The sequence below is a fragment of the Microcebus murinus genome, chromosome 1 (genome assembly GCF_040939455.1).
Source record: "Microcebus murinus isolate Inina chromosome 1, M.murinus_Inina_mat1.0, whole genome shotgun sequence".
Lineage (NCBI taxonomy): Eukaryota > Metazoa > Chordata > Mammalia > Primates > Cheirogaleidae > Microcebus > Microcebus murinus.
Window position 1 is genome coordinate 2,954,395 of NC_134104.1, and position 11,309 is coordinate 2,965,703.

General features: G+C 54.0%; 1 long non-coding RNA gene across 1 annotated transcript; it reads left to right on the forward strand.

Annotated features, from left to right (window-relative positions):
* Positions 1–460: 460 nt before the first annotated feature.
* On the forward strand, positions 461–7,542 carry LOC142871070 (uncharacterized). The gene is made up of 4 exons (XR_012919412.1): positions 461–580; positions 4,495–4,588; positions 5,474–5,531; positions 6,562–7,542. It is a non-coding gene; the product is annotated as an uncharacterized LOC142871070 (long non-coding RNA).
* The last annotated feature ends 3,767 nt before the right edge of the window (positions 7,543–11,309 follow it).

Consider the following 11,309-nt stretch of genomic DNA (forward strand, 5'->3'; position numbering starts at 1 on the left):
GGACCCCGGCGGAGAGGCCACCCCACGCCTGGGGACGGGCAGACACGGTCCCCTCGCTGGGTCCATCGTGACGTGTCAACCTGAGAAGAAACTCAGAGAGGCAGAGAGGCTCTCCGAAGAGAAGAGCTTAGTTGGGAGTGAACAGGGCATTTGCAAATCTGGGGCGCACACGCCATGGTGAGCCATGGGGCCATAGGGATGCTCAGGGAAACAAAGGAAATTTGCAGAGGTTTTAAAAGGCAAATGAGGAGGATTACATAAATTATTTGAAAATAATAATCCTTGGCTACAAGGATCGATAATGTGGGCGGCATCAGCCCAAGGCTGAGCGGGTAGGTGGGAGACTGCCAGAGGTGGCCTTTGTGCAAGCTTGTGGTTCTTTGTGCAAAGCTGCGGTTTGCTGGAATTTCTTGCAATAGTTCCTGTTGTCAGGAACTGTGGTAAGGCCCCCACCTGGCGTCCTGGTTCCGGTTAGTTTTGTTTTGACACAGGTGACTCCGTTATGGTATGGACCACTTTGACATTTCTCTCTTCTGATCAAGAACTTTCTCCGGAAGCATTGCTGACCAGTCATCCTGTGGTGAGGTTTTGATTGTCCCTTGGTGCTGGGATGGACCCGTCCTAGCTGGTCCGATCCCATGTTGGAGGGAAGTGATTGGCAATTAGGAGTCAGTGTCAAAACCCTGTTTGCCACAATTGTGCAAGGAGATTTGTGGGCAGTGCTTGCCTGAATTTGTTGTCAAGTTTGCTGGGGCTAGAGTCAGCCTAGCTGACTGGCGTCAGCCTAGCTCACAACAACCACAAACTCCTGGGCTCAAGCAATCCTCACCCTCCACCTCCAGAGTGGCTGGGACTACAGGCATGCGCCACCATGCCCAGCTAATTTTTCTATTTTTAGTAGAGACAGGGTCTTGATCTTGCTCAGGCTGGTCTTGAACTCCTGAGCTCAAGTGATCCTCCCGCCTTGGCCTCCCAGAGTGCTTGGATTGCAGGTGTGAGCCACCGCGCCAGGCCTGGAGTTGTATTTCTGTAGAAATTTGGCAGGCAACAGGTACAAAGTTTAAAATTTGTATAAAGCAAAATTAATGGTAAGATGATGAACCTGGTTTGCAAAATGGTTCTAAACTGTGAAGGCTGAAGGTATTCAGGTAAGCAAACAGAACGAAAGAAAACCCTGGGGAAATGGATGAGACACTGGGGGGACTAGAAGAATTCGGAATCTAGTCCAGTTGCAGGTAGAGGATAAGAACTGAAGCACAGTGACGCCAGCGCTGGGGAGCGGCTGCAAATGCAGATCGTCATTAGCAGAGAGGTTTGACTGCGCGATAAATGTGATGCTCTTGATTCATCCCTAAACCACTCTCCCCACCGGCCAGTTTTTGCAAAAACTGTCTTCCCCGAAACCAGTGCGTGCTGCCAAAAAGTCTGGGGACCGCTGCTTTAGAGAAAAGACAGTCTGGTCTAGGGTCCAGTCCCCGTTTACTCATTGCATTTAATTATCTTATCTGTGTAGTCTCTTTAATCTGGAACATCTTGGCGTGTCTGAGTCTTTCACGATCTTGACGTCTATTCTGCAGAACGCAAACCCTCAGTTTGGGTTTGTCTGATGCTCCTCGCGCTTGGATCAGTTACATGTTTTGGGGGAACATGGTTGTGGTGATGCTGTTTCCTTCTTAGCGTGTGATGTCAAGACACAAGCGATCCGACTCACAGCACATGAAAAGTTTAATTCATCAGGAGACAGCGATTTTGAACTCTTGCGCACTTGATAACGTCGTCTTCATCTACTCGAGCCACGGTGACACAATTATGAGAAGATTTTGAGAAATTTGCCATTACTCTTGTGGAGTTGTTAATTTTTGATCAAGCAGATGATGATTTAGTAGGGACTTAAAAATTTTGAACAGTATAATTTAAAAACCTGGTTTAAGAGAAAGTTATGTTCATCTTAAACAAACATTTAACTCTGGCAAAAGCTGATCTTCTGAGGTGTAAAACAATTCTTAACACACCTTGCGGATCTGTGTCGGCACCCTCTTGGCCTTCTGTGACCAAAATGCAGCAGAAGTAAAATCGACGGCATGAAAAGAACTAAAAGGGCAATACACGTGCACGTTTCTTATTAACTTATTTGCTTTTTCTCTTGGTGAATGTGAGAATAACGTGCAGATGTACATGCGTACTCTGAACTCGTCATCGCAAGCTAAATCATGATGGGAATTAGAAAACACTTAGAACTAAATAATGAAGATACTCAATGTAGAACTTGTGGACCCTACAGGAACATTTACAGAATCAAATGCCTGTATTAGAGAAGAAGACAGTCTACACTTGATAGACCAGGCCCCCGACTTGGGAATTTAGAAAAGTACAGTCGAATGAACCCAATGACAGTGGGAGAAGGAAATAAAGATAAGGGCAGAAATTAGTGGAATTAAAGCAAAGGTACAATTTTGAGCATCAACCAAGTCCCAGTCTGGTTCTTTGCAAGAGCGAGAGATGGTGTCCCGGAGGAGGGTGGCCTTGGTCTCTGAGACAACACTCTAGAAGGGTAAGGACGGGAGGAGGCCTTCCGCCACAGGGAGGCCACTGGTGACATCCAGGGGCTGGGGCTCCTTAGGAAGTGGGGGCATGTGGTGGGCGCCCTCGGGCTGGAGGACCACGGGTGGGAGAAGCTAGGATGCGGCTGGCAGGAGGCTGGGTCAAATCCAGTGTTTTCTTTTTCGATGACAAACGATATTCTTAAAATTAAATTAGCACAGTGAAAACAAACAGTGAAACCCTCCTGTTTGCCTTGTTGATTTGTCATCCTGTCAAAGCATGAAGGTGCAATTCCTCTGATATCTCCTGGCCTGTCCCTGCAAATGGAACTGGGGCCCCTGAAGGGTCCCCAGATGGCCCCAGAGGGTCACCCAGCTGTCACCCCCTGGATCCACCACTCCCTTCACCCCAAAGCCAAGAGTCCCCTGAGCTGCTGCCAGCCAGTGGCGGAGCTCGGTGGGCATGCTGGCGCAGGGCTGGCGCTGAGGCGTGGGGCGGGCCCCGTGGGGCTGGATGCAGGGTCTGACGCCCCTCCTGGTCCCGCCCCCTCCGCCTCCTTTCACAGGCACCAGACCCGCCCCCAGTGCTGAGCCCCTCCTGCTCACCCCCTGTCCTCTGCACGTTTCCCCAGCAAGCCTCCTGTGCTCTTCGCCTTGGCACCTGCTTTTGGGAAGGTGTGAACAGACGCACCTGAGGTTGCTCTCACAGTCCCCTCCCTGCCCACCCACGCCCCGCCTTCTGGAAAGAGCATGTTCATGTCGCCCACAGCCGTGTGACCCCCACCCCCCACCCCACAGGTGCCTGGGGAAATCCACTGTTTCCCAAAGCGCCTTTCTAGTCTCCGCAGCCCCTGAGTATTCACAGTCTCCCGGGAGGACCTGAGTCTTACCCACGAGCAACGCCACCACCCCCGGATCCTGGAAATAACCGCATGGCCTTCGAGGCCATTAACGCATGGACGGTCCTGGTGAGGACTTAGGGACCTCGCAGTCCTTTGAGAGGCAGGTTAAACACTGCCTTGTGTGAAGGCAAACTGCCCGAAGTCCTGGGGGTGCCAGGAAGGGCCAAGTGAATCCGGGGAGCCAGGTCTTGGAGCAGAAGAGCCCTGGAGCCCCGTACTCAGAGCCTGGCCGTCCAGCAGGTGCGCACGCTTTCGGGCAACCCAGGCTCCCACCCAGCGCCCCGGTGGGCCCGGGACTCTGCTTCCTGTGCAAGTTCCCGGGTTCCACGATGCTGCTGGTCTCGGGACCACGCCTTGAGTGAGAAGTTCCCGGATCATTTGATTTTTAAGAAGCAAATCGTTTTTGGATAAAATTCTTATGCAAAAGCCCACTACATAGAATAGAAAAAAGGCACAGCCGCTTTCTTTGCGAAGAGGAGAGAGAGCTTGGATGGAACCCGGGGGAAGCTGGCTTAAGGGGTGGGCCGAGGGGAGGGAAGGCAGGAGAAGGTACGACCAGTGTGGCCACAGCCCCAGAGAGGCCATGTGGGCCAAGACCCACGAGGATCTCAGGACTGCGGGCGGCTTTGGCATGTTGAGCAGGGGTGGGGATGGAAGCTGAGCTGACATGGGGTACATATTGGTATATATTGGTTGGAATAAAGAAAAGTAAGGATGAAAAAATGAAATGTCAGGATTTTTGCTTATTTTAAAAGTTTTTATTTAGAAAACATACATACAAAAGAGTACTTAGAAGGTATATGACAATAAGTATAACAAATCAAACACCCATGTGCCTATCAATCAGCTTAAGAAATAGAATAATTCTACTATTTCAGAAGCTGTTCCTCTTTCCCCATATCCCAGAAGTAACCACTATCCTGAATTATGTATTAAGCATTCACTTTCTTTTGACAATTTTACCTATATCTTCATTCATAAGCAATATATTGTTTAATTTTTATGTTTATAAACTTAATATAATTGGAATGGTACTCTATTTTTTTTTTTAGGTGGATCTCACTAGGTTGCCCTGCCTGGCCTCAAACTCCCCAGGAAAGTGCGACTGAGGAAGCGTGCGTCCCTTTCTGGACGAGCTAGCTAATGGTGCGTGACAAATTGCCACAAGCTTAGCAGCTGAAAACAGCACTCAGCTATGATCTCACAGTTCCTGTGAGTCAGGGGTGCAGGCACCGCTTAGCTGGGCCCTCTGCTTCTCCCAGGGGTGCCATCGAGGTGTCAGCCCACGTAGTGAAAGTTGTCAGAATCCAAATGGGGTCATTTGTGTTAAAACTAAAAAACACCCTGACGAGTAGAGTTGGGGAGGGCCATGGGGAGCGGGTTCTCACGAGTGTGTGCCTGGTAACAAAACTATCACAAAGACTACAAAATCCACAGCCTTGCACAAAGGCCGTTGAAACTTTACCCTAAAAATACTTTTGCAAGGACATCTGCCCCTCAACTGCCTGTCCAATCTCAGACAGGCACCACCTTGTTATGGATCCTGCAGCCAAAGATGATCATCTCAAAACAGTTATGTGATCCTCTTCACTCTTCCTTAAGAAAGCTTTCCCTCCCTGAATACACACAGTTTACCGTGGCACACGTATTCCCATGGTCACGCCTATTTCAGAACACACGTCGTTTTCTTTTAGAGAGTCTCCCCTGTTTGTTATTTAGGCCGACACATGGACATGTGTGTGTATGAAGAGTGCAGTTCAGTGGCATTTAGAACATTCACAGTGCTGTGCGTCCGTTACCTTTCACCTGGTTCCAAAACGTGTTCATCACTCGGAAGGGAAACCCCGTGCCCTTTGTGGTCCCTCCCCTCTCTCCGCCCCCCGCTCTGGCACCACTGGTCTCTCTCTGTTTGCCTACTCTGGGTGGTTCACAGAAACCGAATCCTACCGCATGTGACCTTGTGCATTGTCTTCCATCCCCACCACCCCTGAGACAGCAGGACCAAGCCCTCCTCTTCCTCTTCCTCCTCAGCCCACCTGACGGGAAGAGGATGAGGATGAGGACTTGTGTGACCACCCACGTCCACTTAGTGAGTAGTAAACGCATTGTTCTCTTTTTTATTTTCTTAATAGCAGTTTCTTTTCTCTAGCTGGCTTTATTGTAGGAATACGGTGCGTATAGCACGCATAACATACAGAATATGTGTACTTCGACTATGCTACAGTAAGGCTTCAGGTCAACAGTAGGCTGTGAAGAGTTAAATTTTGGGGGAGTCATTTTTGACTTTGATGGGGACTTCTAACCCTTGCGTTGTTCAGCTTTATATAATATATATATATATATATATATGAGAATATTATATGCATAGGTATAATGGTGAGAAATGAATTTGTTTCATATATATTCGCCCCTCCACATTCCTAGCATACGGGGAATTGGGGATTATTGGCCGTCTTGCCCTGGAATGCCCTCATTTCGCACATGAATGTGAAGCAGGGTGTTCAGTGAAAGAACTCAGGGGACTCCGTGGCCAGGGCTGTTGCCCGCTCCCCGGCCCGGGGCTGGCTGCGGCGTCTGTGCCGCATCCCGCTCCCCCCTCCTCCCGCTGCTGGCAGGTGTTGGGAACCAGGTGGGAGGAGAAGGTGCTTCCCAAGCGCAGCCCCCCGGTTGCTCCACCGGCCCAAGTCTGCAGCCACGCGGGCGGTGGGGCAGTCTGTGGGCGCCATGTCCCGCCTGCTTTCTTGGTCAGAGTGGACAGTCAGCTCCCAGCACCAGGAGGCAGGGAGCTGGGGGAGGCAGACAGCACAGGACAGGACAGGACCGGGGGCAGCCCCTCCGCAGAGCCCAGGGAGGGGCCTCCTTGTCCCCAGGTATGGGGGGCCGGGGACCCTGGGGACCGCCCTAAGCCCCCGCATCTTCTCTGGCTGTCCTCGTGCTTGCAGAGGTGGGCTCGGAGGGTGGGAAGGTGGAGAGAGCTCCGCGAGGTGGACAGAGGCCCAGGCTCCAGCCTGCTGCCTCCCCGACCCCCATTCCCCCCGCACCCTCGCACGCCCCTCCTGCAGGCTCCTCCAGCCTCAACTTCCCCTGTCTATATTCAAACTCTCCCGCCTGTGTTCCAGCCCCCGAGGGATGCGTCGTGCCGCGGACATCTGACGTCAGCCGCCAATGCCAGCCACGCCTGCGACTGTGAATTTTCTTGGAGCCACATTAGAAAACAGTACAACCCATGTGAAATTAATTTCAACAACACATTTAATCAAACCAAGGTTTCCCAAATACTATCATTTCAAATGTCATTGGTATAAAAAAATTAATGAGCTACTTTACATTCTCGCAATCGTTCTCAGCCTTCGGGGTCTGACGGCGGCAGCTGCACTTGCAGCGCGTGTCGGTTCAGACCCGCCTGTGTCCATGGTCTGTAGCCAGGCGTGGCTCCGTGTTGGACAGTGCCGCCCTGGCTAAGCTCCTCACGGAATCAGGTTGTGATGACACGGCTAGTAGTGACTCAGTGCACGTTACATGAATCCATTTACCCCAGTGCAGGCGAGAACGTCCCATAGGCACAGGGCTGGCCCAGGCTGGGAGGGTTTGGATGGCAGAGGGGAGGGCTGGCCCAGGCTGGGAGGGTTTGGATGGCAGAGGGGGCTTGGGCCTTGCAGAAGGCTAAGTGCTGTCACGAGGCTCTGCTTCACCTGCAAGTGTGCGGTCCCTCCTGCCCTGCCGACGGTGACGGCTACGCGGGAGCACCTGCGGCCGCCTCCTTCCGCGGCAGCACTGGGAGGCCTCGGGGCCCCGCAGGCTCTGCTCCCGACAGAGGGCGCAGGGCCGGGCACAGAGTTCCTTCGCCCAAAAGTCCGTGAGACGCTGCAGCAGATGTTTGCACGCTCGTGTGCGAGGCGGTGTTGCTCACAAGAGCCCAAAGGTGGAAGCAGCCCATCGTCCGTCCCGGCCGATGGGTTGGCAAAACGGGGTCTCCCCGCAGCAGAAAATCGTGTGGCCTTGCGCTGTACCACAGATGAGCCTTGGAGACGTTGTGTGTGGTCATAATTGTCCCCAGAGTAGTCAGACTCAGAGACAGAAAGCAGGCCGGTGGGCACCAGGGGCTGGGGAGGGGCAGGGGGTCCGTGTCTAATGGGGAGGGGGTGTCAGTTTGGGAAGGTGAGGGGCTGTGGCGATGGCTGCACTACAGTCGGAATGTATTAAATGCTGGTGAACCCCACACCAAAAAATAGTTAAAATGGTAAAATTTATGTGCTACAGCGTACGTTCTACCACAGAGACAAGCTCGTGTGCAGGACTGAGCCCCTGGCCCCTGGGTGCCCGTGCCCGGAGGGGACAGTGACAGGAGCCGCCCTCTCCAAGGGTCCCTGTGTCTAGGCCTCCTGGTAGGGGCCGTGCACGCAGGACCCTACTTCTTCCTCGCGAGCAGGTGACGTGAGCTTACTCTCTTTTAAGGAAGGCAGCACAGGAGGTTCGGCAAAGAGCAGATCCCCAAGGTGAGCTGGGACGTCCCTGTGGGTGCAGGGACACGGCCGGGACGGGGCAGGCCTGGGGCCCTGGGAGCTGGTGGCCGGCACCGTGGGGGCCTCCTTTGCCACCCTCCAGCCAGGTGCCCCTCAGCACCCCCATGGGGTGCCTTCTCACCCGGAGTCAGCAGTTTCCAAACACAGTCACCTCGAGGGCAGGCCAAGAACCGCAGGTGTCTGGCCTTGCTCTCCTCTCCACACCGACACCCGCTGGCCAGCCGCGGTTGGAAGTGCCCAGAGGGGCTAATTCCCAACCCGTCAGTGCTCATCTGCTCTTCAGTGTTTGCTTTTTGTTTTTGAAACCATTAAAAAGCTTCCAACCCAATAATTTCCTATCCTGCTTTTTAACTTTCCTTGGTTCCAACTATCGAATCAAAGCAGGACCAGGTGTGACGTCCTCTAGTCCCTCAGGCTTTCGATCTCCCGTCCCAGGAAGGGGTCAGGAGGCGCTTCCGGTTCTTTCTTTGTAGATACGAGGTCGTCGCCACCTGTGGGTCTTCCTTTCTCCCATTCTGCATCTTAATGATGGACATTCCTGAGCAGGAAGCAATGAATCTCTGGTGGAGGAGGGACAGAGCATTGTTGCCCTGTGGGGAGATTGTGGCGGCAGGAGGACCCCATGCGTGTCCCCAGTCACGCGGGCAGTGGCGCCTCACTGGGGGTGGGCAAGCTGTGCCCACAGGGCTGCTCCTCAGGCACCGTCACTCCAGGGCAAGGGAGCCAGGAGCAAATCCCACAGGGCAAACGCAGAAGCACCTTCTAGCACATTCTTAGCCGCAGAGAAAATGGAAAACCCCCGGGAAGGAAAGGCATGCGTGTGTGCGTGTGTGCGCGTGCACGTGTGCATGTGCGTATGTGTGCATGCGCGTATATATGTGCGTGTGTGCATGTGTGTGTGCTCATGTGTGTGTGCGCTCATGCGTGTGTGCGCATGTGTGCACATGTGTGCATGAGTGTGCACACGCGCACACGCAGCATCTGGGCATCTAATGGTCACTCTCGTTTCTCTCATTTCCCAAGAACTTCGGACGCGTTGGACTAAACGCCGCCCACCCCAGACAGCTGTGAGACGTCCTTCCCCCTCCCCTCCGTGGAGTGCCCCCAGCGGCGGCCCCTGCTCCCCCGCTGCCGGGCACAGTCCCGCTCCCGTGTGCCAGGGACCCCCTCCTGCCTCTCTCCAGGACGAGTCTCTCCCAGACTCAGCGGTTTCCAGCTGGTGTTTCTTTTTGTCATTTCCGGAGGGTTCAGATCACAGGCTGAATTTAAAGGGCGTGGCTACCCTGCAGCGGACACATCGCCCCAGTCCTCGGGAGCCCCCCAAGCCTGGCGGTCACTGTCACCCCCCAGGGAAGGCCCCCGTGCCCATTCCACTGGGCTTTTGCTTCAATTCACTCCTCGCTTTAAGGCGGTTGCTGAAAGCCGGTCCTCAGAAGAGCCAGTCTGCCGCACGACCGACCCCCGGTTTATTGTTTCTTTGAACTGATTCGTTTCAGCCGAGCGGCTTTTCAATCTGTGTGCATATCAGCACATTCGGACTGTTCTTTTTATCTCTGCCTCAGCGCCCTGAAGATGGGGTGTGGGGGGGACCAAGGACGGGGGCGGGGTGAGAAGGCGGCAGGAGAGGATGTTTTAGCATACGACCTTGACCATGAAGAATTCTGATCAGCCAATTCTTTACTGAAGTCATTGTCATGGAACAAACATTCCGTATGGAAGAACACAGCCGAGGCCATATTCAGTGAGGTGCTCTTCATAAATGTGCTTCGTTCATGGGTATGTTTTTCTATCTGAAGCTGTGCAGGAGGTGGCCGGTGGTCTGTGGGGTACCCAGCACCCCCTTTCCTTCCACAGTGGCTTCCTGTCTGGGGCGTCATTGTGCCAGTAAACAAACCGTTACGTGTCCCGTGTCCCTGCCGCCGTGGCAGGGAGGGCTGCAGAGATGGAGGCAGGTGGATCTGAGCGCAGCCTTGGTAAGGGTCCCGCACAGGGCTGTCCCGGGCCCCACTCTCTGCCTCCTGCTCGTCCTCTCTGTCCCGCCTGGCGTGTGTCACGGCGGCTGTGTCTGCATACCCACACGGTGTCCTGCCCACACGGGGACCTGATGTTTCGTGAAGAGGCCGTATCTGCAAAGTGACCTCCAAATGCAGACGGAGCTGAGAACCAGAGAAGGAGGCGGATACAGCCGGTTTGTCAGTGGAGGGTGCCTTATTAGGGAGCTGACACACGGAAGAGTGGCCTGGGTGACCCTGCGACGGGAAGGTCTCCACCCCGCAACCCCGCAGACTCAGGGCTTATATCTTAGGGAGCGGCCGTGAGCCTGGGAAGGAAAGCGCAGCGTCTGGGAGAACGCTGCCGGCACCGCAGCCCGTGATGTCTGCAGCAACGCGGGTTATTTGGGAGGAAAGGCGAAACTCACAGCAGAGAGACGCTTCCGCCTCAAGAGTCCCGGACTCAGGGTTAGTTAGGAGCCACGTGACAGATGAGCATCTAAAATAGAGCCACTCTTGTCCCCGCACCTGATGGGGAGAGAGACCAGGTGCACAAATGGACAGTGGTCAGACAACGTATAGAAATAGAGCCCCGACCCCCTCCTGCAGCAACCGGCTTAGGAACCAGCCCATCGTTCCGGGGAGGCGGCCCGGGAAGCCAGCCTGGCGTCCGGAAGTCACGTTTGTGGGAAGTCAGACCGCTGTCTCTAGTAACTGGTCGAAGAAGCCAAATGATTGGTCCCGAATGCCCCGGACTTGATTAATAATGCCAGCGCCTCTGATTTTTGTCCCTGTTGCCAATGTTCGACCAACCGGAGAAGGCCGAATGTGCTGCCCTGGCCAGTCCACGGCACGCCCGCCTCGGCCTCGGGCCCGCAGCCTCCTGCAGGGGCACCTGAGCCTTTCGTCTACGACACGGCCTCCCCCTCCCCTGCCAGCCTTGGAGGCTCTGAACACACCTGGGAGGGCTTTATATTCCCACAACGCCGCTTGCTAAGGACCTCGAAGCAGAAACAGAAAAGGGCCCGGAATCCGGCAAATGGGGAAGCTGCTCGACCCGCCCGGGACTGTGCTGGGGAAATAGGAGTAAAAACAAAATATCCTCCCAACCCACACACAGGTAGAAGGCCTCTGCACACAGGTAGAAGAGAAAGAAAACAGTTTTCTTATGGAACAAGCATGTAACTAGCATGTGATGAGCATCGCAGGAATCCACTAAGGGGGCAGCAAAGACAGTGTAAATCTTACTCCTTTACATAGTTAAGTAGATAGAGCCCAGCTCAGTTGCCGTACCTTTATGACTGCAGGTAGGTGAGCCCATCCCCTCTCAGGGCCCTGCGCCAGAGCGAGATG